This window comes from Microcaecilia unicolor, chromosome 3 (assembly GCF_901765095.1).
Source record: "Microcaecilia unicolor chromosome 3, aMicUni1.1, whole genome shotgun sequence".
Classification (NCBI taxonomy): Eukaryota; Metazoa; Chordata; class Amphibia; order Gymnophiona; family Siphonopidae; genus Microcaecilia; species Microcaecilia unicolor.
Window position 1 is genome coordinate 436859175 of NC_044033.1, and position 21402 is coordinate 436880576.

General features: G+C 46.6%; 1 protein-coding gene across 2 annotated transcripts in view; it reads left to right on the forward strand.

The window, feature by feature from the left end:
* Nucleotides 1-21402, forward strand: part of MBOAT2 (membrane bound O-acyltransferase domain containing 2) — a 343260-nt gene that overhangs the window by 24103 nt on the left and 297755 nt on the right. The window lies entirely within an intron of this gene.

Below are 21402 nucleotides of genomic sequence, written 5' to 3' on the forward strand. Positions count from 1 at the left end.
TTCACTACCAAACCACCTCCTCCTCCTCACCCTTTAACCCACTCCCTCAACCAACCAACCCAGGCCGCCTTCTCCTCTTTTCCTATTATCACGGAAGAGGAAATTGCCCACCTTCTTTCCTCCTCGAAATGCACCACCTGTTCCTCTGACCCCATCCCCACCAACTTACTTAACACCATCTCTCCTACTGGATAGTGAGGTTACACAACAGACCGTGGTAGGCCAGGTGCCCTTAAATACAACTAAAGATCAGACAAAAGATGTCAAATCAATAGTGTCAGGTACTAAGCATCATGCAAATAAGAACAAACATACTCTGAAATGTCTATATGCAAATGCTAGGAGTCTAAGAAATAAGATGGGAGAGTTGGAATATATTGCACTAAATGAAAAATTGGATATAATAGGCATTACTGAGACCTGGTGGAAGGAGGATAACCAGTGGGACACTGTCATACCGGGGTACAAAGTATATCGTAATGATAGGGTGGACTGGACTGGTGGAGGGGTAGCATTGTATATTAACGAGAGCCTTGACTCAGATTACAAATTCAGCAGGACACAAATCACACCTTTGAATCACTGTGGGTTGAAATTCCATGTATAAAAGGGAAAAAAATGGTGATAGGAGTATACTACCGTCCGCCTCGCCAGGATGAGCAGGTAGACACAGAAATGATGAAATCAGAGACGCGAACAAAATGGGCAATGTGATAATAATGGGTGACTTCAATTATCCAAATATAGACTGGGTAAATGTAACATCGGGACACGCTACAGAGATACAATTCCTTGATGAAATCAAGGACAGCTTTATGGAGCAACTGGTGCAGGAGCCGACGAGAGAAGGAAAAATTCTAGACTCGCTCCTTAGTGGAGCGCATGATCTGGTGAGGGACGTTATGGTACTGGGGCCGCTTGATAATAGTGACCATAATATGATCAGTTTTGACATCGACCTTGAAGTAACTGTACACAGAAAGGAGACTATGATAAAATGAGAAGAACGGTAAAAAAAAAAACTTAGGGGGGCAACTGAGAGAGTAAAAACTGTACAACAGGCGTGGACGCTGTTCAAAAATACCATCCTGGAGGCCCAGGCCATACATATTCCGCAAATTAGAAAAGAAAGACGGAAGTCCAAAAGACACCCGGCCTGGTTGAAAAGTGAGGTGAAGGAAGCTATTAGGGCTAAAAGAAACACCTTCAGAAAATGGAAGAAGGAACCGTCTGAAAATAACAAGAAACAGCATAAGGAATGTCAAAGCAAATGCAAGGCGCAGATTAAGAAGGCCAAGAGGGAGTATGAAAAAAAGATAGCATTAGAGGCAAAAAAACATAGTAAAAATTTTTTTCGGTATATTAAAAGCAGGAAGCCGGCAAAAGAATCAGTTGGGCCGCTGGATGACCGAGGGGTAAAAGGGGCGATCAAGGAAGACAAAGACGTAGCGGAGAGACTGAATGAATTCTTTGCTTCGGTCTTCACCGAGGAAGATTTGGGTGGGATACCGGTGTCGGAAATGGTATTTCAAGCGGACGAGTCGGAGAAACTTACTGACTTCACAGTAAACCTGGAGGACGTAATGGGGCAGTTCGGCAAACTGAAGAGTAGCAAATCTCCTGGACCGGATGGTATTCATCCTAGAGTACTGATAGAACTGAAAAACGAGCTTGCGGAGCTACTGCTAGTGATATGCAACTTATCCTTAAAATCGAGCGTGGTACCGGAAGATTGGAGGGTGGCCAATGTAACGCCCATTTTTAAAAAAGGCTCCAGGGGAGATCCGGGAAATTATAGACCGGTGAGTCTGACGTCGGTGCCTGGGAAAATGGTAGAGGCTATTATTAAAAACAAAATTACAGAGCACATCCGAGGACATGGATTACTGAGACCGAGTCAGCATGGCTTTTGTGTGGGGAAATCTTGCCTGACCAATTTACTTCAATTCTTTGAAGGAGTGAACAAATATGTGGACAAAGGGGAGTCGGTTGATATTGTGTATCTGGATTTTCAAAAGGCGTTTGACAAGGTACCTCATGAAAGGCTACAGAGGAAATTGGAGGGTCATGGGATAGGAGGAAATGTCCTATTGTGGATTAAAAACTGGTTGAAGGATAGGAAACAGAGAGTGGGGTTAAATGGGCAGTATTCACAATGGAGAAGGGTAGTGAGTGGGGTTCCTCAGGGGTCCGTGCTAGGACCGCTGCTTTTTAATATATTTATAAATGATTTAGAGATGGGAGTAACTAGCGAGGTAATTAAATTTGCTGATGACACAAAGTTATTCAAAGTCGTTAAATCACGACAGGATTGTGAAAAATTACAAGAGGACCTTACGAGACTGGGAGACTGGGCGGCTAAATGGCAGATGATGATGTTTAATGTGAGCAAGTGCAAGGTGATGCATGTGGGAAAAAAGAACCCGAATTATAGCTACGTCATGCAAGGTTCCACGTTAGGAGTTACGGACCAAGAAAGGGATCTGGGTGTCGTCGTCGATAACACACTGAAACCTTCTGCTCAGTGTGCTGCTGCGGCTAAGAAAGCGAATAGAATGTTGGGTATTAGGAAAGGTATGGAAAACAGGTGTGAGGATGTTATAATGCCGTTGTATCGCTCCATGGTGCGACCGCACCTTGAGTATTGTGTTCAATTCTGGTCGCCGCATCTCAAGAAAGATATAGTAGAATTGGAAAAGGTGCAGCGAAGGGCGACTAAAATGATAGTGGGGATGGGACGACTTCCCTATGAAAGACTAAGGAGGCTAGGGCTATACAGCTTGGAGAAGAGACGGCTGAGGGGAGACATGATAGAGGTATATAAAATAATGAGTGGAGTGGAACAGGTGGATGTGAAGCGTCTGTTCACGCTTTCCAAAAATACTAGGACTAGGGTGCATGCAATGAAACTACAGTGTAGTAAATTTAAAACAAATCGGAGAATTTTTCTTCACCCAGCGTGTAATTAAACTCTGGAATTCGTTGCCGGAGAAAGTGGTGAAGGCGGTTAGCTTAGAGTTTAAAAAGGGGTTGGACGGTTTCCTAAAGGACAAGTCCATAAACCGCTACTAAACGGACTTGGAAAAATCCAAAATTCCAGGAATATCATGTATAGAATGTTTGTACGTTTGGGAAGCTTGCCAGGTGCCCTTGGCCTGGATTGGCCGCTGTCGTGGACAGGATGCTGGGCTCGATGGACCCTTGGTCTTTTCCCAGTATGGCATTACTTATGTACTTATGTACTGTCACCCCCTCATCTGTCATATCCTCAACCTCTCTCTCTCCACTGCAACTGTCCCTGACACCTTCAAACATGCTGTAGTCACACCACTCCTCAAAAAACCATCACTAGACCCCACCTGTCCCTCCAACTACCGCCCCATCTCCCTCCTACCCTTCCTCTCCAAGATACTTGAACGCGCCGTTTACAGCTGCTGCCTTCATTTTCTCTCCTCTGATGCCATCCTCGATCCGCTTCAATCCGGTTTTCGTCCTCTACACTCGACAGAAACGGCACTCACTAAAGTCTGTAATGACCTGTTCCTTGCCAAATCCAAAGGTCACTACTCCATCCTCATCCTCCTTGACCTATCCGCCGCTTTTGACACTGTCAATCATAATCCACTTCTTGCCCACTGTCCTCATTTGGGTTCCAGGGCTCTGTCCTCTCCTGGTTCTCCTCTTATCTCTCCCACCGTACCTTCAGAGTACATTCTTATGGATCTTCCTCCACCCCCATCCCGCTCTGTTGGAGTTCCTCAGGGATCTGTCCTTGGACCCCTTCTTTTTTCAATCTGCACCTCTTCCCTGGGCTCCCTGATCTTATCTCATGGTTTCCAATATCATCTCTATGCTGACGACACCCAGTTTTATCTCTCCACACCAGACATCACTGCGGAAACCCAGGCCAAAGTATCGGCCTGCTTATCCGACATTGCTGCCTGGATGTCCAACTGCCACCTGAAACTGAACATGGCCAAGACCGAGCTTATTGTCTTTCCACCCAAACCCACTTCTCCTCTCCCTCCACTTTCTATCTGTTGATGGCACCCTCATCCTCCCCGTGTCATCTTCGACTCCTCCCTCTCCTCTGCGCATATCCAGCAGATAGCCAAGACCTGTCGCTTCTTTCTCTATAACATCAGCAAAATTCGCCCTTTCCTCTTTGAGCACACCACCCAAACTCTCGTCCACTCTCTCATTACCTCTCACCTTGACTACTGCAACCTACTCCTCACTGGCCTCCCACTTAGCCATCTATCCCTCCTCCAATCCGTTCAGAACTCTGCTGCCCGTCTTATCTTACGCCTGGACCGATATGCTCATATCACCCCTCTCCTCAAGTCACTTCACTGGCTTCCGATCAGGTACCGCATCCAGTTCAAGCTTCTCGTACTAACCTACAAATGCACTCAATCTGCAGCCCCTCATTATCTCTCTACCCTTATCTCCCCTTACACTCCTACCCGAAACCTCCGCTCACAGGACAAATCCCTCCTCTCTGCAACTTTCTCCACCACCGCCAATTCCAGGCTCCGCCCTTTCTGCCTCGCCCCCCTCCCTGCCCATCTTCAAATCCTTGCTCAAAGCCCACCTCTTCAATGTCTCCTTCGGCACCTAACCATTATACCTCTATTCAGGAAATCTAGACTGCCCCAATTTGATTGTCTGCACATTTTGTCCATTAGATTGTAAGCTCCTTTGAGCAGGGACTGGCCTTCTTTGTTAAACTGTACAGTGCTGCGTAACCCTAGTAGCGCTTTAGAAATGTTAAGTAGAAGTAGTAGTAGATGTAATGGGGCAGTTCTATAAACTGAAGAGTAGCAAATCTCCTGGACCGGATCGTATTCATACCAGAGTGCTGATGGAACTGAAGAATGAACTTGGTTAGTAATATGTAATTTATCCTTAAAATCGAGCATGGTACTGGAAGATTGGAGGGAGGCCAATGTAACGCCGATTTTTAAAAAAGGTTCTAGATGAGATCCAGGAAATTATAGACCGACGAGTCTGACCTCAGTGCAGGGCAAAATGGTAGAGACCATTATTAAGAACAAAATTACAGAGCATATTCAAAAGCATGGATTAATGAGACAAAGTCAACATGGATTTAGTGAAGGGAAATTTTGCCTCACCAATCTACTACATTTCTTTGAAGGGTTGAACAAACATGGTGATAAAGGTGAGCCGGTTGATATTGTGTATCTGGATTTTCAGAAGGCGTTTGACAAAGTACCTTATGAAAGACTCCAGAGGAAATTGGAGAGTCACGGGATAGGAGGTAGTGTTCTATTGTGGATTAAAAACTGGTTAAAAGAAAGCAGAGTAGGGTTAAATGGTCAGTATTCTCAATGGGTAGTTAGTGGGGTTCTCCAGGGGTCTGTGCTGGAACCACCACTTTTTAAAATATTTATAAATGACCTAGAGATGGGAGTAACTAGTGAGGTAATTAAATTTGCTGATGACACAAAGTTAGTCAGTCGTTAAATCGCGGGAGGATTGTGAATAATTATAGGAGGACATTACGAGACTGGGAGGCTGGGCGTCTAAATGGCAGATGATGTTTAATGTGAGCCAGTGCAAAGTGATGCATGTGGGAAAGAGGAACCCGAATTATAGCTAAGTCATGCAAGGTTCCACGTTAGGAGTCACCGACCAAGAAAGGGATCTAGGTGTCGTCGTTGATACGTTGAAACCTTCTGCTCAGTGTGCTGCTGCGGCTAAGAAAGCAAATAGAATGTTAGGTATTAGGAAAGGAATGGAAAACAAAAATGAGGATGTTATAATGCCTTTGTATCACACCATGAATATTATTCAATTCTGGTCGCTGTATCTCAAAATGATATTGTGGAATTAGAAAAGGTGCAGAGAAGGGCGATGATAAAGGGGATGGAATGACTTCCCTATGAGGAAAGGCTAAAGCGGCTAGGGCTCTTCAGCTTGGAGAAAAGGCGGCTGAGGGGAGGTATGATAGAGGTCTATAAAATAATGAGTGGAGTGGAATGGGTAGATGTGAAGCGTCTGTTTACGCTTTCCAAAAATACTAGGACTAGGGGGCATGCGATGAAGCTACAATATAGTAAATTTAAAACGAATCGGAAAAGTTTTCTTCACTCAACCTGTATTTATATTCTGGAATTCGTTGCCAGAGAATGTGGTAAAGGCGGTTAGCTTAGTGGAGTTTAAAAAAAGGTTTGGATGGTTTCCTTAAAAAAAAAAAAAAAAAAAAAAAGTCCATACACCATTATGTCACGATTGTGGTCGTGACCCCTCTCAGACTCACCTTATTTCCGGCGGTCAGCTTCTGAGATGGCTTCAGTCTGATCTTCCTGAGTTAGTTCTGTCTCTGTGTTCTGGCTGCTTCCAGCATGGCTCTGATTACTCCACTGTACTGCACCTGTGTGTATTAAGCCTCTCTGTGCTTCAGTATGCTTTCTGCCTGTCTTGGTTTGTGTTCCTCTTGCCCTCTGGTGGCCAGAACCGGTGGCTGCCATAGACTTTCCAGACTTTCTTTTAGGTCCGCTCCAGATATTCTAGCCATCCAGACTTGGTTTGAAGTTTGGCAGCTAGCCTCACCCGTAGCTGCCTCATGATTGCTGCAGCTGAGTTTCAGCTGCTGATGGGTTTATTACCACTTGGAAACCTTCTGAGTTTGCCTTTGCATCGTCTAAGGTCTCTGGTTTGTTGGTGCTTTGTTGCACTTCTGCCTAGTCTGGTTTCTTTTATTATTTGTTACATTTTGTACCCCGCACTTTCCCGCTCAGTGCGGCTTACATCTTTGTGGATGATACCATAATCTACAATAGGATAGACACCTGGTGTGGATAGCATGAGGAAGGATCTAGCAAAGCTTGAAGAAGGGTCCAGAATTTGGCAGCTAAGATTTAATGCTAAAAAAAATAATAAAAATGCAGGGTCCATTTTTTCATAAAATCTTCATCTGTACACATATTAGGGAGAGAAGAACTTTTGTACATGAAAGAGGAGCGTATAATTCCTTGTCTAATTCTAGTTAGTCTGTGTGTAGTTTAGGTTTATTTGCTTATTTCTCTAGTCTTGTTTCTGGTCTGTATTCCTTGTCTAGTTTCTGTTTGTCCATGTCTCTTGCTTAGTGGCTGCTCTGCAGCTTTCAGTCCTGTCTCTTGTCTGTCAGTATTTGTACCCTGTTTCAGTGGCAGCTTTCAGTTCCTGTCTTTTAGCTTGTCCATTTCTTGCTTTGTGTAGTATTGTCTGTCGGTGAGTCCTAGCTCAGTTTCCGGCCTTGCTGCCTATGTATATTCCTTTTCCCTCTGACCTTCAGTCCCTGTTCAGCCTAGTTGGTATCCAGTGCCTGTCCTGCCGGCTGCCTGCACCCAGGGGCTCAACTCCTAGGGAAAGGCGGTCAAGCGCAGGTGAAGTCTAGCTGTTTCTGTCAGAGTTCTGCCTTGTCTCTGGTGTGGGGTGGTTTTGCCTGCCACTGCTGCTGCACGGCAGTGGCGCAAGGGCTCACGAACCTAGCTTCTGCCTTGAAAGCCTGACACATTATTAAATGGACTTGGGGAAAATCCACTATTTCTGGGATAAGCAGCAGTATAGAATGTTTTGTACTTTTTTGGGATCTTGCCAGGTATTTGTGACCTGAATTGGCCACTGTTGGAAACAGGATGCTGGGCTTGATGGACCTTTGGTCTTTCCCAGTATGGCAATACTTAGGTACTTATGTAGGATAAGTGGATGAAATCTCCTTTGAGTAAAGGCCAAAGAGGTTATGCTCATATGTAGTTCTTTTGGGATTTGGATTTAGCTCGTGCCTTTCCAGTAGTAGTTAAGGCTGGTTGTATTCAAGAACAGTTTGTTCTAGTTCCTCAGTCTCAAAGGATGTAGTGCAGTAGTTTTCAGCCCAGCCCTCAGGACACACCTGGCAAGTCAGATTTTCAAGATATCCACATTAAATGTGCATGAGATAAATTTGCATGCACTATCTTAATTTATCTCATGCATACTTATTGTGGATATCTTGAAAACCTGGCTGGCCAGGTGTGTCTTGAGGACCGGGTAGAGAACCCCTGGCAGGGGAACTAGAAGCAGCTCAGAGGACAGTGACAAAAACGATTAAGGGGATGGAACGTCTCCCTTGTGGTGAAAGGCTAAACAGGTTAGAGCTCTTCAGCTTGGGGAAAATAGATGATTGAGGGGATCCTATATAATTCTCACCGCCAACGTTCTAATGTGTCTGCCTGTGTCCGTGGTGCCTTTGGAGTTGCTGAGCTGGGCTCTGTAGCCAGGCTGACGTCACTCACAGCTGATTCCCAGGCAGGGGGAGGAGTAGGGAAACATGCAGAGCAAGTGGCAGGGAGTGGCGCATCAAACAACGACCCTCCTCTCCCCCTGTAGGCAACCATGTCCAGCGACACTACTCTCCCCCTTCCCCCCTCCGGCCACCCATGTCCAATGACCTTGCTGTCTCTCACCTGCCCATCCTTCATCCACCCAGGTTGTGTAACCAATTCTTCGGGGCAGGCAAGAAAGATCCCCGGTCCTACCTGCCTGGTGCTGGCGCTGATGCTCTGCCGCTGCCGGATCACTGTTCAAAATGGCTGCCGATATTTATTTACAAGGGCAGCCTCCAAGACTTCAGCAGAAGTCTTGCGAGTCCGCCATTGGAAGTCTCGGCGGCCACTTTGAACAGCGATCCGGCAGTGGGGGAGCGTCAGCATCAGCGCCAGCAGCGGGCAGGCAGGACCGGAGATCTTTCCTGCTTGCTCCGAAGAATTGGTTACACAACTAGGGTGGATGAAGGAGGGGCAGGTGAGAGAGCAAGGTCAATGGACATGGGTGGCTGGAGGGGGGGGGGCAGGAGGAGAGTAGGGTGGCTGCAGGGGGGGCAGGGGGGAGAGGAGGGTCGTGGACATGGGTGGCTGGAGGGGAGGGGCAGGGGAGAGTTGATGGGGTGGAAGGGGGGCCTCAGACCATAAGGGGAGGGGGCACTCACTCTCTGTCTCTCACATATACTCTCTCTGACACACTCTCTATCTCAAACACTCTCTCTCTCAAAAATACACTCCGAGGAAAACCTTGCTAGCGCCTGTTTCATTTCTGACAGAAACGGGCCTTTTTTTTACTGGTAATTCATGGGTGTGGTGAAATGGTTAAATTGTTTGAAAGGTTAAATGCTAAAACAAGAGGCCATTCCATGAAACTATCAACTAGCAGATTGAAAGAAAACCACAGAAAGCACACAATGAGCAATTAATCTGTTCAGTCCGTTGCTGGAGGATATGGTCAAAAACACTAATAAGTAAAGGAATAGCTTAGATGTCACAATACTGGGCAGACAACCAGGGAAGCCAGGGTTCAAATCTTACTGCTGCTCTTTGTGACCCTGGGCAAATCACAAATGTCCATTAATTACTGCAGGAACTAAATTATATTGTAAACCCTTTGGGGACAGGAAAATACTGGAAGCATATCTGAATGGAACCACCATGAGCAACCACTGAAAAGGCATGAACTATAAATTCAAGAACATCAGGATTCAAAAGAGGTTTTGAAAGATTCCTGGAGACAAAGTCCATAAAAAATAATAGAGGTGGGAAAGCCATTGTCCCCCCCCCCCCCCCCACTTAATATGATCTAGTGTGGAGAAAAGATGGCTGAGGGGAGATATGATAGAGGTCTGTAAAATGAGAGGAGTGGAACGGGTAGACGTGAATCGTTTATTTACTCTTTCCAAAAATACTAGGACTAGGGGGCTTGTGGAAGTTAAAAAGTAGTAAATTTAAAATGAATCAGAGAGAAGTTTTCTTTACCCAACGTGTGATTAAACTCTGGAATTCGTTGCCAGAGAATGTGGTAAAGGTGGTTAGCTTAGCGGAGTTTTAAAAAGGTTTGGATGGCTTTCTAAAGGAAAAGTCCATAGACCATTATTACATTGACTTGGGGAAAATCCACTTTCCTTGTCATCAAGCAGATGAAGCCATTACATATAATATAAAGCATAAAATGTATTGAACTTTTTTGGATCTTGCCAGGTATTTGTGACCTGGATTGGCCACGGTTGGAAACAGGATTTTGGGCATGATGGACCTTTTGGTCTGTCCCAGTGTGGCAATACTTATGTACTTAAGAGTTTTTTTCCTACGTTGGGCCACAAGTATTAGGCAGATACTAAAAACTGGTATCTGTTTCTGAGCTCAGTGACCTGTGGTCTAACTCAGCATGGCTTATGTTAGGTAAAAAAAACATTACCTCATAAAATTTAGTATACACACACAGCCCTGCATTGCATGTGATAAAAACAAATATAGCTGCTGGCTTGTATACAACAGAAGTATGTATACACGTTCCTATGTGTGACTGAATATTTATGTAGTGTTGCTGTTTTAACTTATTTTTCCACAGTAAAAGTCTTGTTTTTTTAGAATGAGTTCACTGTGTACTAATGAAGCAGGGAAGATTAGGTTTATCAAACATGACATTTGATAACTGAATTTAGAATGCTCAGATGCATGCTTTTTTCGCTTAGTTGCTTTGAGAAAGAGTGTAAAATAAGACTACAAAATTCTTTTTTTTTTCCCCTCTGTTCATGGGCATTTTCCACTGAAAAGCAAAAAATTAAGTGTTTAAAAAATATTGGTAGTTGGTATAAGTAGAAAAATATTGGTAGTTGGTTTTAAGCAGATCACTTCTCTAGTGATCAGTTTGAGAGCAAAGTGCATTTTCTTCACTCATTAGAAGCTAGAGTGACTGAGTTTTGGTTACCCAATCCTTTTTCTCCCAAAAGGTTATTTTAATTTTTAGCTATGTTTTTAGTTTTGGCTGAAAATGACCATATATTTTTTGGTGAAGCCTTGTGCTTTGTCCCATTTGTCTATTCCCTGCCCCTCCCCTGCCACCTGTAGACCTCCCTTGGCCTATCTTTAATCCTTGATAGTCTGGCGATGTAGTTGAGGCAGGAGTGGTCCCCAGTTACTCCTGCTCATTCCGTCTCTGCTCTCAAAAAGGCTGCCCTGACTGGGGCATCATTCCTGCCCTGACTTCATGACTAGACCACCAGGGATTCTAAAGTAGTCCTGTGGTGGTGATGCTCTGTGTGTGGGGGGTGTTACTCTTTATTCCTTTTTGGGTTTTTTGGTACTGTGATTCCAAGTAATGCAGGTATGGTCTTGCACAATAGATTTGGTAAATAGGGTGCTTCAAATATCCTGTTGATACAAAAATGTAGTAGGAATTTAAGTTCGAAAATTTGGGATAAGCTGTTTAGGAATTACTGTCTCTGTGGAGGTCAGTGAGTGTGGTGCAACATCGACCACTGTAAAAGCACCATGGCTTTTACTTTCCGTTTTTATTAACTGAAGTACATGTGTGTGGAGGCTATTTTGCTTGGTTCTAAAATACGGTCTTTCATTATTTAAATTATATTCTGGCTTGGATTCTGTGGATTTAGCAGAGGGTTGTAGTCCTCAAGCTCTGACAATCCCCAGCCACCCTCACTGGATCACATTTATGCTACTAAACTTGAGTTTTCAGTTTTGATTTAGGCATCGGCTTTAGCAAAAACCAGTTGAGTTTTGGCAAAAAGCTTTCAGACAGGTTTTTGGCAGCAGTTTTGGCAGAAACTGAATAAAGCAGTTTTGGTCAGCCTCTATTAAAAGGTATCTGTTCACCATCATGTTCTAGGCATGTGTCAAAAATGTATTGGTTTACAAACATGTCTTGAAATTCGGAGTAATAGTGAGGTTGGTATGTTTGTTTTTAAAGTGTTAGCATGATTAGTGACACGGGGAACCAGTTTGCTTTTTGAACTGGATTCATTGCATATTGTGATAATTTGGATTCCTTATCCTGCTGGACCAGTCCAGATCTATGGGGTTGTGTCATTTTACTAGCAGATGGGAGGCAGACACTTGAAGATTCTGATTACATCGGTATAACAGGTGTTGTAGCCATGAATATTCCCAGTATGTCTCTGTCTCCAGCAGATGGTGCAAGTGGACTGATGCAACAGCATTTTCTTCTTTTGTTGTTTTTTTTTCCTCAGCTTTTGGGCTAGACCTTCCGAAGCCTGGGTCTTTGGCCCCTGGCTCTGTGATTTATCTTGCCAGGGGACTCCCCCCTCCCCCTTCCTCCCTGGTGCTCTGAGAAAAAAAAATCATTGGGGGTTGGTGCTGTTTCTTACAAGACAGGGAATATAATGGGAAAAGAGTGGCAGACTAGCAGTCTTGCTCAGTAGCAGGCCTGTTATAGTTGGATTTGGGGCTGCTGATTCTGCCGTTTTGGTGGCTGTGGATGGCCTCTGCAGCTGCACTTGGGGCATTGGTCTCCAGAGCATCTGTCTTGCTGGCTGACTGGTTTTGTGAGGCCCTGAGATCCCAGCGTGCAATCATGGTAGCTGGTTCCTTTTCAACTGTGTTTGGGGATGGCATCAAGTAACATCGTAAACGTCTGCAGGTAAAGACCTATACAATCTATCCTGTCTGCCCAGCAAGGTGGCCAGAGTTGTATCTGGCACTCTGCACAGGTTACACGTATCCATAATTAAACATTGGCATCATAAACAGGGGAGTCAGCAACTTGCTGCATTGCCAACCGTATATAGGCAGCTATGATGCAATCTTGGAACATACCATGATACTGTTGCTTTGTCTTCCCCTCCTAATACCATTGCTCTCAATGTTAACAATATCTTTCCTTTCCCCCCTACTAAATAGTTTCATTTTTTCACTTATATTAACTTTATGATTTACCCGTCTTCCCCTCAGAGAGATGGCAGCATCTGCATTCATAGCATGTGATATGATATATGCATACTTAATCTCGCTCTCTCCTCCCCTGCCAATTTTGGGGCACAGATTGTAGAAGTCTGCCCGGCACTGGTCCTACTTTGCAGCTACTGGAATTGCCATCAAAGCCCACTCCTGCCTTGATCCTGAATGGTCTTTGCTTGCTATTTACAGGACCCAGATTGTAGTCTGCCTGGCACTGGGCTTTGTTCCTGACCTCTGGAGTTGCCATCAGTGCTCACTTCAGCTAGGTCATTTTAAGTTTTGTTTTAATTTGATTCTGTCCTTTTATCTATATAGGGATCCTCTGTGTTTATCTCTCACATTCTTGAATTCCATCGCCAATTAGTGCTGTATTTCAAAAGTTAGGTTATATTTAGATTATATGCTGATGGCGTACAATTCCTGATTACTATTGAAGGTTCAAACATACAATGCAGCACATTGCTGATGTGTTGAAACAAGTCCAATGTTGGATGTTTAAATTAGAATGCGTTAAAAAAACTGAGATTTTTTAGGTCAATAGATTTTGATTCTCTTGGCATTCTGAAGACAGATGAATATGACTTGCAATTTGTCTCAGAGTTAAGAAATTTGTGGATGCGCTTTCTCAGTTATGATTACGATCTCAATTAAAATGAGTGGCTCAAAGATTCAGTAATTTTTTTTTTAACTTTGCTTTTATTGGGGTAGGTTTTTTTTATTTTATTTTTACATAACCAAATTCAACTTCCATAGCGCCCCACAGATCAATCCAGAGACTGGTGGGTTATGTTCCTCTGACAGCAGGCGGAGATAGAAAGAACTTCTGAGGCTCTGTATGTGGACATGTGCCACCAGCTCAACCTCAGTATTCTCTCTATCTAGCAGGTGGATGGTCATAACTCTGCAGCTCTCTGGAATCTGCTTCAGTAGTCTGGGAGAGAACCGTTGTTAAAGCTGGCTGGGGTGCTGGCTTCGGCCTAACCCCTGGTAGCCTTTCCTCAGCTGAGAGGGTGCCCAGCTCTACCACCGGCTGCCTTTCAGGTGCTGTGGAGGACTTGCAGCTCATCTGCATATCCTTACAGCCTTCTCCGGGTGACACCCAGGTCCACTTCCGATCCACTCAGGGCCTCCGCTCTAGTCGCGCAGGGCATTTTTCTCTTCCCAGTTGCTAAAGTACCTCAGTCATTTATGGCTCCTATTCACATTCTCTTCCTAGCCCTGTCCCTTCCTAATCTTTCCCTCACCCCCTACCTCTCTTCACTAGCAGGAACTCACTGCCCATCCATCGACTTCATCACCTCACCTTCTCTCCTACCCTCTTCCTCCCTCTTGGTTTTAATCTCCGCCTCTTTCTTCCGTCCATTTTGCCTTCCCCATTCCACCTAAATACCTCTCGCCTTCGACGCCTTCGTGGCCACACCTCTCCTACTCTCCTCCGCTCTCTTTTACTCCTTCTCTTACTCTCAGCCGGTGACATCAATCCCAATCCTGGCCCCCCTCACCAACTATTATCCCAACTCTACAGATCTCACCGCGACCTCTCTAACCTCATCTCTATTTCTCTACTCCCCTCCTCTTCTCTGCCCTTCTCTTGCACCCTATGGAATGCCCGCTCTATCTGTAACAAACTCGCCTATATCCAGGACCTCTTTATCTCGCGTCACCTCCATCTACTCGCCATAACAGAAACCTGGCTCTGCCCTGATGACTCTGCTTCAGTCGCAGCCCTGTGCCATGGCAGTTATCTATTTCACATACTCCTCACCCTGCTGGCCGTGGGGGCGGTGTTGGAACTACTTCTCTCTCTCCTCCTCCAGATTTCAACCCCTTCGTCCACCTCAATCTCACTGTTTTCCTCCTTGAAGTCCACACTATCTGCCTTTTCTCTCCTCTGCCTCTTCGAATAGCGGTCATTTATCGTCCCCTCTGATAAGTCCCTTTCATCCTTCTCAGTGACTTTGAGGCCTGGCTTGCCTTCTTCCATGATCCTTCCTCCCCCTCTCTCATCCTTGGTGACTTTAATTTCCTTGTCATCAAGCAGATGAAGCCATTACGTATGGGTTATGTCCATCAACCAGCAGGGGAGATAGAGAGCACTCAAACTTTCACAGTGCCCTCTTGGCCAGCTAGCTCCACTGCCTCTTCAGTATTCTCTATCTCCCTTAGCAGGGTGGCTGCAGCTTGTTCGAGCTCCAGAAAAATCTGCCGGGAGGTGGTTCCTGGCTTGCCAGTTGTTAACCGGGGTGTTGGAGGCTATAGCAGCTTCACTTTAAAGGCACATAGGTTAGCCCTTTCCCTGCCTTACCCATACCTCTGTGGATGTGGACATATTGCCTTGCTTTCCCTGTCCTTACCCACCAACAATGGATGCAGGCATATAGGTTCGCCCTTTCCCTGCCTTTCCCACTCATCTGAGCCTCCGGAGTCTTCAATACCTCTGCTTTCCTCACAGCTTAAAAAAAAAAAAAAAAGTCGCGTCACGTTTTTAAACGCAGAGACGCTGGAACAGAGGTTTTTGACCTGATTTTCAGCAGGATCGTAGTTGTACACTAGATCCTTTGAGGTAAGAGTGTTTTTCCAACTCCTCCGGGGTGGGCCCGAGATCGGGGCGATTTTGGCGCGAAACCGCCATTTTGGATTTTACCGCCGTTTTTTCGGCGATGGCTGCGGACAATGTAAAGCGCTGTTCCACTTGTGGCAAGCGCAATCAGCAGCTGGGCTCTGTAAATCGTGCTGTACTGGCGTAGGAGCTGGCCCGAGCATGGCGAGCGATGTTTCTTCCCGCTCTGAGCTGGCAGCGGGCGCCATTTTGCTTACACCGCATGGCGCGGCCTCCGTGGACACGGAGAGACCTGAGCCGGGTGGGGCACCTCGAGATGAGGTTATTTCAGGAGTGGCTAGCACTGGACAGGATTTGGGTGCCCAGGGTGAGATTTTCTCCCCGGATTTGTGCTTTCGCTGCATAAAGCATACATGAAGAGCCCTTCCTCAAGGGTCGCCTGAGGCTCCTCTGATTGCCCCCCCCGATGGATTCTGGCCTGGGACTGCCCAGTGAGGCTTTTTTCCCGGATGCTTGGCCTAAGATAAGCGCAGAAGGGTTAATTCCCCTTCAGATTGTGGTGCACCTTTTTCCCCCTCGTGGTCGGGGTGTGAGGATTCGGAGAACTCTGACAGACGTTCTTGGTCTGAGGAACCAGAGTCAGTTGCGGATTTACCACAGGATCTGGATGATCCCTCCGCGGTGAGGATTTTCCACCGTGATGAGCTGCCAGTGCTTATTTCAGATACCCTGCAGGCCCTCTCGATTGAAGATCCTGACAGTGGCATGGCCTCCTCGGGTAATCCCAGGATGGCTAGTACCAAGAAAGCTGCTCGGGCCTTCCCTTTGCATGACTCCATCCTAGAGCTTGTTTCGGCTCAGTGGGCTGACCCCGAGGGACCTTTGAGAGTTTCCAGGGCTATGGGGCAGTTATACCCTCTGCGTGAGGGACATATGGCTCGTTTTCAAATGCCTACAGTGGATGCCCTAGTCACTGCGGTGACAAAGAGAACTACCCTCCCTGTTGAAGGAGGTGTTGCCCTGAAGGATGTTAAAGACCATAGGCTGGAAACAGCATTGAAATGGTCCTTTGAAATTGCAGGTCTCACTGTTCGGGCGTCTGCATGCAGCTGGTATGCTGTGAGAGCCTGCCTAGCTTGGCTGCAACAGGCAGTGGCTGAGCCCGGAGATGGAGCGGAGCCCTTCTTGGATGTGGCTCCGCGGATGGAGGTGGCCTTGTCCTTTCTGGCTGATGCCCTTTATGACCTTGTCAGAGCTTCGGCTAAACAAATGGCAGTAGCAGTGGCGCCTCGCCGTCGTCTGTGGCTACGACACTGGGCAGCGGACATGGCCTCTAAGCAAAGGTTGGTGAAGTTGCCTTTTCAAGGACTTCTCCTATTTGGTGAAGAGTTGGAGAAAATTGTGAAAGGCCTGGGTGATCCAAAACCCCAGCGCTTGCCCGAAGATAGGCAGAGGCCTTCCTCTAAGGGCCAGGCGGTCCACTCCTCGTACAGACCTCGCTTCCGTGAAGCTAGAAGGTACCGCCCGGGGCGTTCTGCTGGGTTCACTTCACGTGCCCGTGGTCAGCAGAGGAACTCCTTTCGCTCGGACAAGCGTTCCGCAGCCGGTGGCTCAAGACCAGGAGTTCAGGGGCGACCTTCTCAATGATGGTGCGCCGGCCCTCTCCTCGATGCCTGTCATCGGAGGACGTCTTTCCCTCTTTGTCGAGGAGTGGGCCAAGATTTCCTCAGATCAGTGGGTTCTGGACCTGATCAGAGATGGATACAGAATAGAATTCAACGCCCCAGTAAGAGACGTGTTTGTGGAGTCCCGATGCGGTTCTGCCGTCAAACGGGCGGCGGTGGAGGAGACTTTACAAGGTCTGATTCAGTTAGGGGCAGTGACCCCGGTGCCTCCCGCCGAGCAAGGCTGCGGCCGATACTCCATCTACTTTGTGGTGCCGCAAAAAGTTGGGTCCTTTCGCCCTATTCTGGACTTAAAAGAAGTGAACAAGTCCCTGAGAGTGCGGCATTTCCACATGGAATCCCTGCGCTCCGTCATTGCGACGGTACAGCCAGGAGAGTTTCTCACGTCTCTAGACCTGAAAGAAGCTTACTTGCACATACCGATTTGGCCCCCGCACCAGAAGTTTCTGAGGTTTGCGGTGTTGGGAAAACATTTCCAGTTCAGGGCCTTGCCTTTTGGCCTCGCCAGAGCTCCCCGAACCTTTTCGAAGGTAATGGTGGTAGTAGCTGCTTTTCTCAGGCGAGAAGGTATCAGGGTTCACCCGTTACCTAGACGACTGGCTCATCAGAGCAGACTCTGCAACAGAGAGCTTACAAGCTACAGCCAGAGTGGTCTCAGTACTGCAATCTCTAGGCTGGGTCGTCAATATGGCCAAAGTCACCTGTCCCCTTCACAATCTCTAAAGTTTTTCGGGGCCAGGTTCGACACAGTCTCGGGCTATGTGTTCCTACCTGAGCTAAGGCGGTGCAAGCTTCAGAATCAGGTCCGTCTGCTCCTGAGGATGCCCCGCCCGCGAGCTTGGGACATTGTCCAGCTGCTGGGATCGATGACAGCCACGATGGAAGTGGTACCCTGGGCGATGAGCGCACCTGAGACCTCTACAGTATTCCCTACTCCGGAGATGGTCTCCTATTTCTCAGGATTACCAATGCAGACTTACTTGGCTCCCTGCGGCCCGTCTCAGCATGGAGTGGTGGCTCTCGGACAGCATGCTGCGGCGAGGAATCTGTTTTTCAGGTTCTGTTCTAATTTCCTGAAGTTCCTTCCTTGGGAGAAAGTTGGAAAACAATCTTCAGGATTCATGTTCAGTTTAAATTTAGGAGGCTGTGTTGATTCTCTCCAGGAGGCGCGTGTGTTCCCCTCCAGTTCTATAAATAGGAGGATGAGTTCATTCCCTCCAGTGTGTTGGGAGGATGTGTGATTCCCTCCAGGAGGCGCGTGTGTTCCCCTCCACTTATACAATAAGGATGAGTTTATTCACTCCAGGAGGATGTGCATTCCCTCCTTTGAGTTCATGCCCTTGTGATGGGCCATCGTTCGCTGTTAGGAAAGCTCTTGTGATTCCCATTGCGGTTTGCCATACTGCTTTGGAAGATTCAAATACTGAAGAGGCAGTGGAGCTAGCTGGCCAAGAGGGCACTGTGAAAGTTTGAGTGCTCTCTATCTCCCCTGCTGGTTGATGGACATAACCCATACGTAATGGCTTCATCTGCTATGACTAAAGGAAAGAAAATTACCAAGGTAAGAACCTAATTTTCCCATTATAGCTATACCTCCGCCTCTTTGGAGTTTGACTCTCCCTTAGCTAGTTTTTTCCTCGGTTGGTGTTAGTGGCCAGCTTCCTATTTGTTCCTGGCCTGGCGAGAGTTGTTTCTTCCCTCACTGCCTTACGGCTGCATTTTGCTCCCTGTGGTCTGAGGATTCCAGATCTGTGGTGCTTACCTCCCTCTTGGCGGGAGTTCATTCTCTACGTTGACTGCTGCTCCATCTCGGTTGCCTATGAGGATGGTCATTGTGGCTTAGAGACCACTTGGGGGCCGAGAGTGTTTCTTGGGGCATATGGCCTTCTCTTCTTGTAGTTTTAGTCCCTCTGTGCTAGGGGAGTGCAGCGCCAGGTCTGCATTTCCACAAGTTGTGCTCCTTTCTTGTTGGCCTCCTGGCAGCACCTTCTTCTCTGGCTGTTCCCTGGGGTTCCATCTATGCATTTTGCATGTTGAGCGTGGCTCCATTGTTCCATGCAGTTCCATTGTTCCGTGTTGGAGCACTGCTCCTTTCCGGTGTCTGGTATGCCTTTAGGAAGCCTTCCAGACCTTTTTTTTAAACTCTGCTTAGCTAACTGCCTTTACCAAATTCTCTGGCAACGAATTCCAGAGTTTAATTACATGTTGAGTGAAGAAAAATATTCTCAGATTCGTGTTAAATTTACTACTTTGTAGCTTCATCGCATGCTCCATAGTCCTAGTATTTTTGGATAGGGTAAACAAATGATTCACGTCTACCTGTTCCACTTCACTCATTATTTTATAGACATCTATCATATCTCCCCTTAGCCATTTTTTCTCCAAGCTGAAGAGCCCTAGACGCTTCAGCCTTTCCTCATAGGGAAGTCGTCCCATCCCCTTCATCATTTTTGTTGCCATTCTCTATACGATTTCTAATTCCACTATATCTTTTTTGAGATGCGATGACCAGAATTGAATACAATATTTGAGGTGCGGTCGCACAATGGACCGATACAAAAGCATTGCAACGTCCTCACTTTTGTTTTCCACGCCTTTCCTAATAATACCTAACGTTCTATTTGCTTTCTTAGCTACCGCAGCACACTGAGCAGAAGGTTTCAATGTATGATCAACAATGACGCCGAGATTCCTTTCTTGGTCGGTGACTCCTAACGTTGAACCTTGCGTTATGTAGCTATAGTTCGGGTTCCTCTTTCCCACATGCATCACTTTGCACTTGTTCACATTAAACATCATCTGCCATTTAGACGGTCAGCTTTGAATACCAAATCTTCCTCCTTGAAGACCGAAGCAAAGAATTGATTTAATCTCTTCGCTTTGGCTTTGTCTTCTCTAATTGCCCCTTTTACCCCTCGGTCATCTAGCAGTCCAACTGATTCTTTTGCTGGCTTCTTGCTTTTGATATACCTAAAAAACTTTTAGTATGTGTGTGTTGCCTCCAACACAGTCTTTTCAAAGTCTCTTTGCCTTCCTTATCAGCGCTTTGCATTTGACTTGACATTCCATATGCTGTTTCTTATTATTTTCAGTTGGTTCCTTCTTCCATTCTCTAAAGGATTTTCTTTTAGCTCTAACAGCTTCCTTCACCTCACTTTTTAACCATGCCAGCTGTCGTTTGGTCTTCCTCCCTCCTTTTTTAATACACGGAATATATTTGGCCCGGGCTTCCAGGATAGTATTAAATTTTGACCAACGCAGCTGCTGCTCTTTTTTTTTTTTTCCCTTACCGTTGGGGGGGGGGGGGGGGTGGGGGGGACTTGGCTTGTCTCTGCCATTCTGTTGGTATACCTGGTGGTGCCAGGTCTCTCTCTGCCATCTCTGTCCTTCCTGTATGGTTGTGCTCTTATTGGACTGCCTGCCTCTTCCCCTCTCCCCCCCCCCCCCCCCCAAGAAAAAGTATACATTATATAAATAAGAGCATAGGGAAGGTACCAGAGAAGGTTTTGGGCTCTTGCTGTGAGCAGATTCAAGTGTTTTTTTTGCAACGTTGTTTAATTTGCTCTGCTTCTGTCTACAAGGTCATCTGGATCCTGTACCTTTCTTTTCATTTGTATGTCCTGGTGCTGTGTTCCCGTGTGGTGTGTGTGAACAGTATTGGAGCCTCTCCTACCTGCTTCTCTGCAGCTTCTGGCTCCCCTACTGCTGAGTCAGCCAGGGTGCTTCCCGGGGTGGTCAGTGGGGACATCTGCAAAGGTTTTGGTGGGCTCTGTGTGTCACTTGCCAAGGCTGCTATATGACTCCTTCGGTTGTCCTTTTCAGAATGCAGGCTTGTACTCAACTTTGGCTCTATTTAAAAAAAAACAAACAAAAGAACCTCCCCCCCCCCCCCCCCCCCCCCCCCCCCCCCCCCCCCCCCCCACCCCCCACCCCACCCCCCCCCCCCCCCCCCCCCCCCCCCCACGAAAAAAAACAAACTGCCAAACAAGTGCAGAAATGCAGATTCAAAGGCTGCTTATCTGGAATGTCTCTTCGGCACACAGGGCACAGATGTGGGATTCTTGTTTTTCAAGGCATTATGCTTAGGCTCTACTTCAGAGCTTAGTTGTTCCTTGTAATGCAGCTATCAGGCCTCTTTGGCGGCTCTTTCCCACTCATATTTGAGTGTACTTTTCCTGAAGGCCTTTGCAAAAGAAAAACTCGTTACCATGGTTACACATTTTGCACTCATATTTGAGGGTACTTTTCCTCAAGGCCTTTGCAAAAGAAACTCGTTACCATGGTTACACATTTTGACATCTTTGCATGGCTCTGTCCTACCTCTTTTCAGTAGTTGAACTCGCCAGTTCTTTTGCCCTTCGACAGTCAGCTCTGTGCTGCAGTGGCATCAGTCTCCTGTTCAGCACAGTTA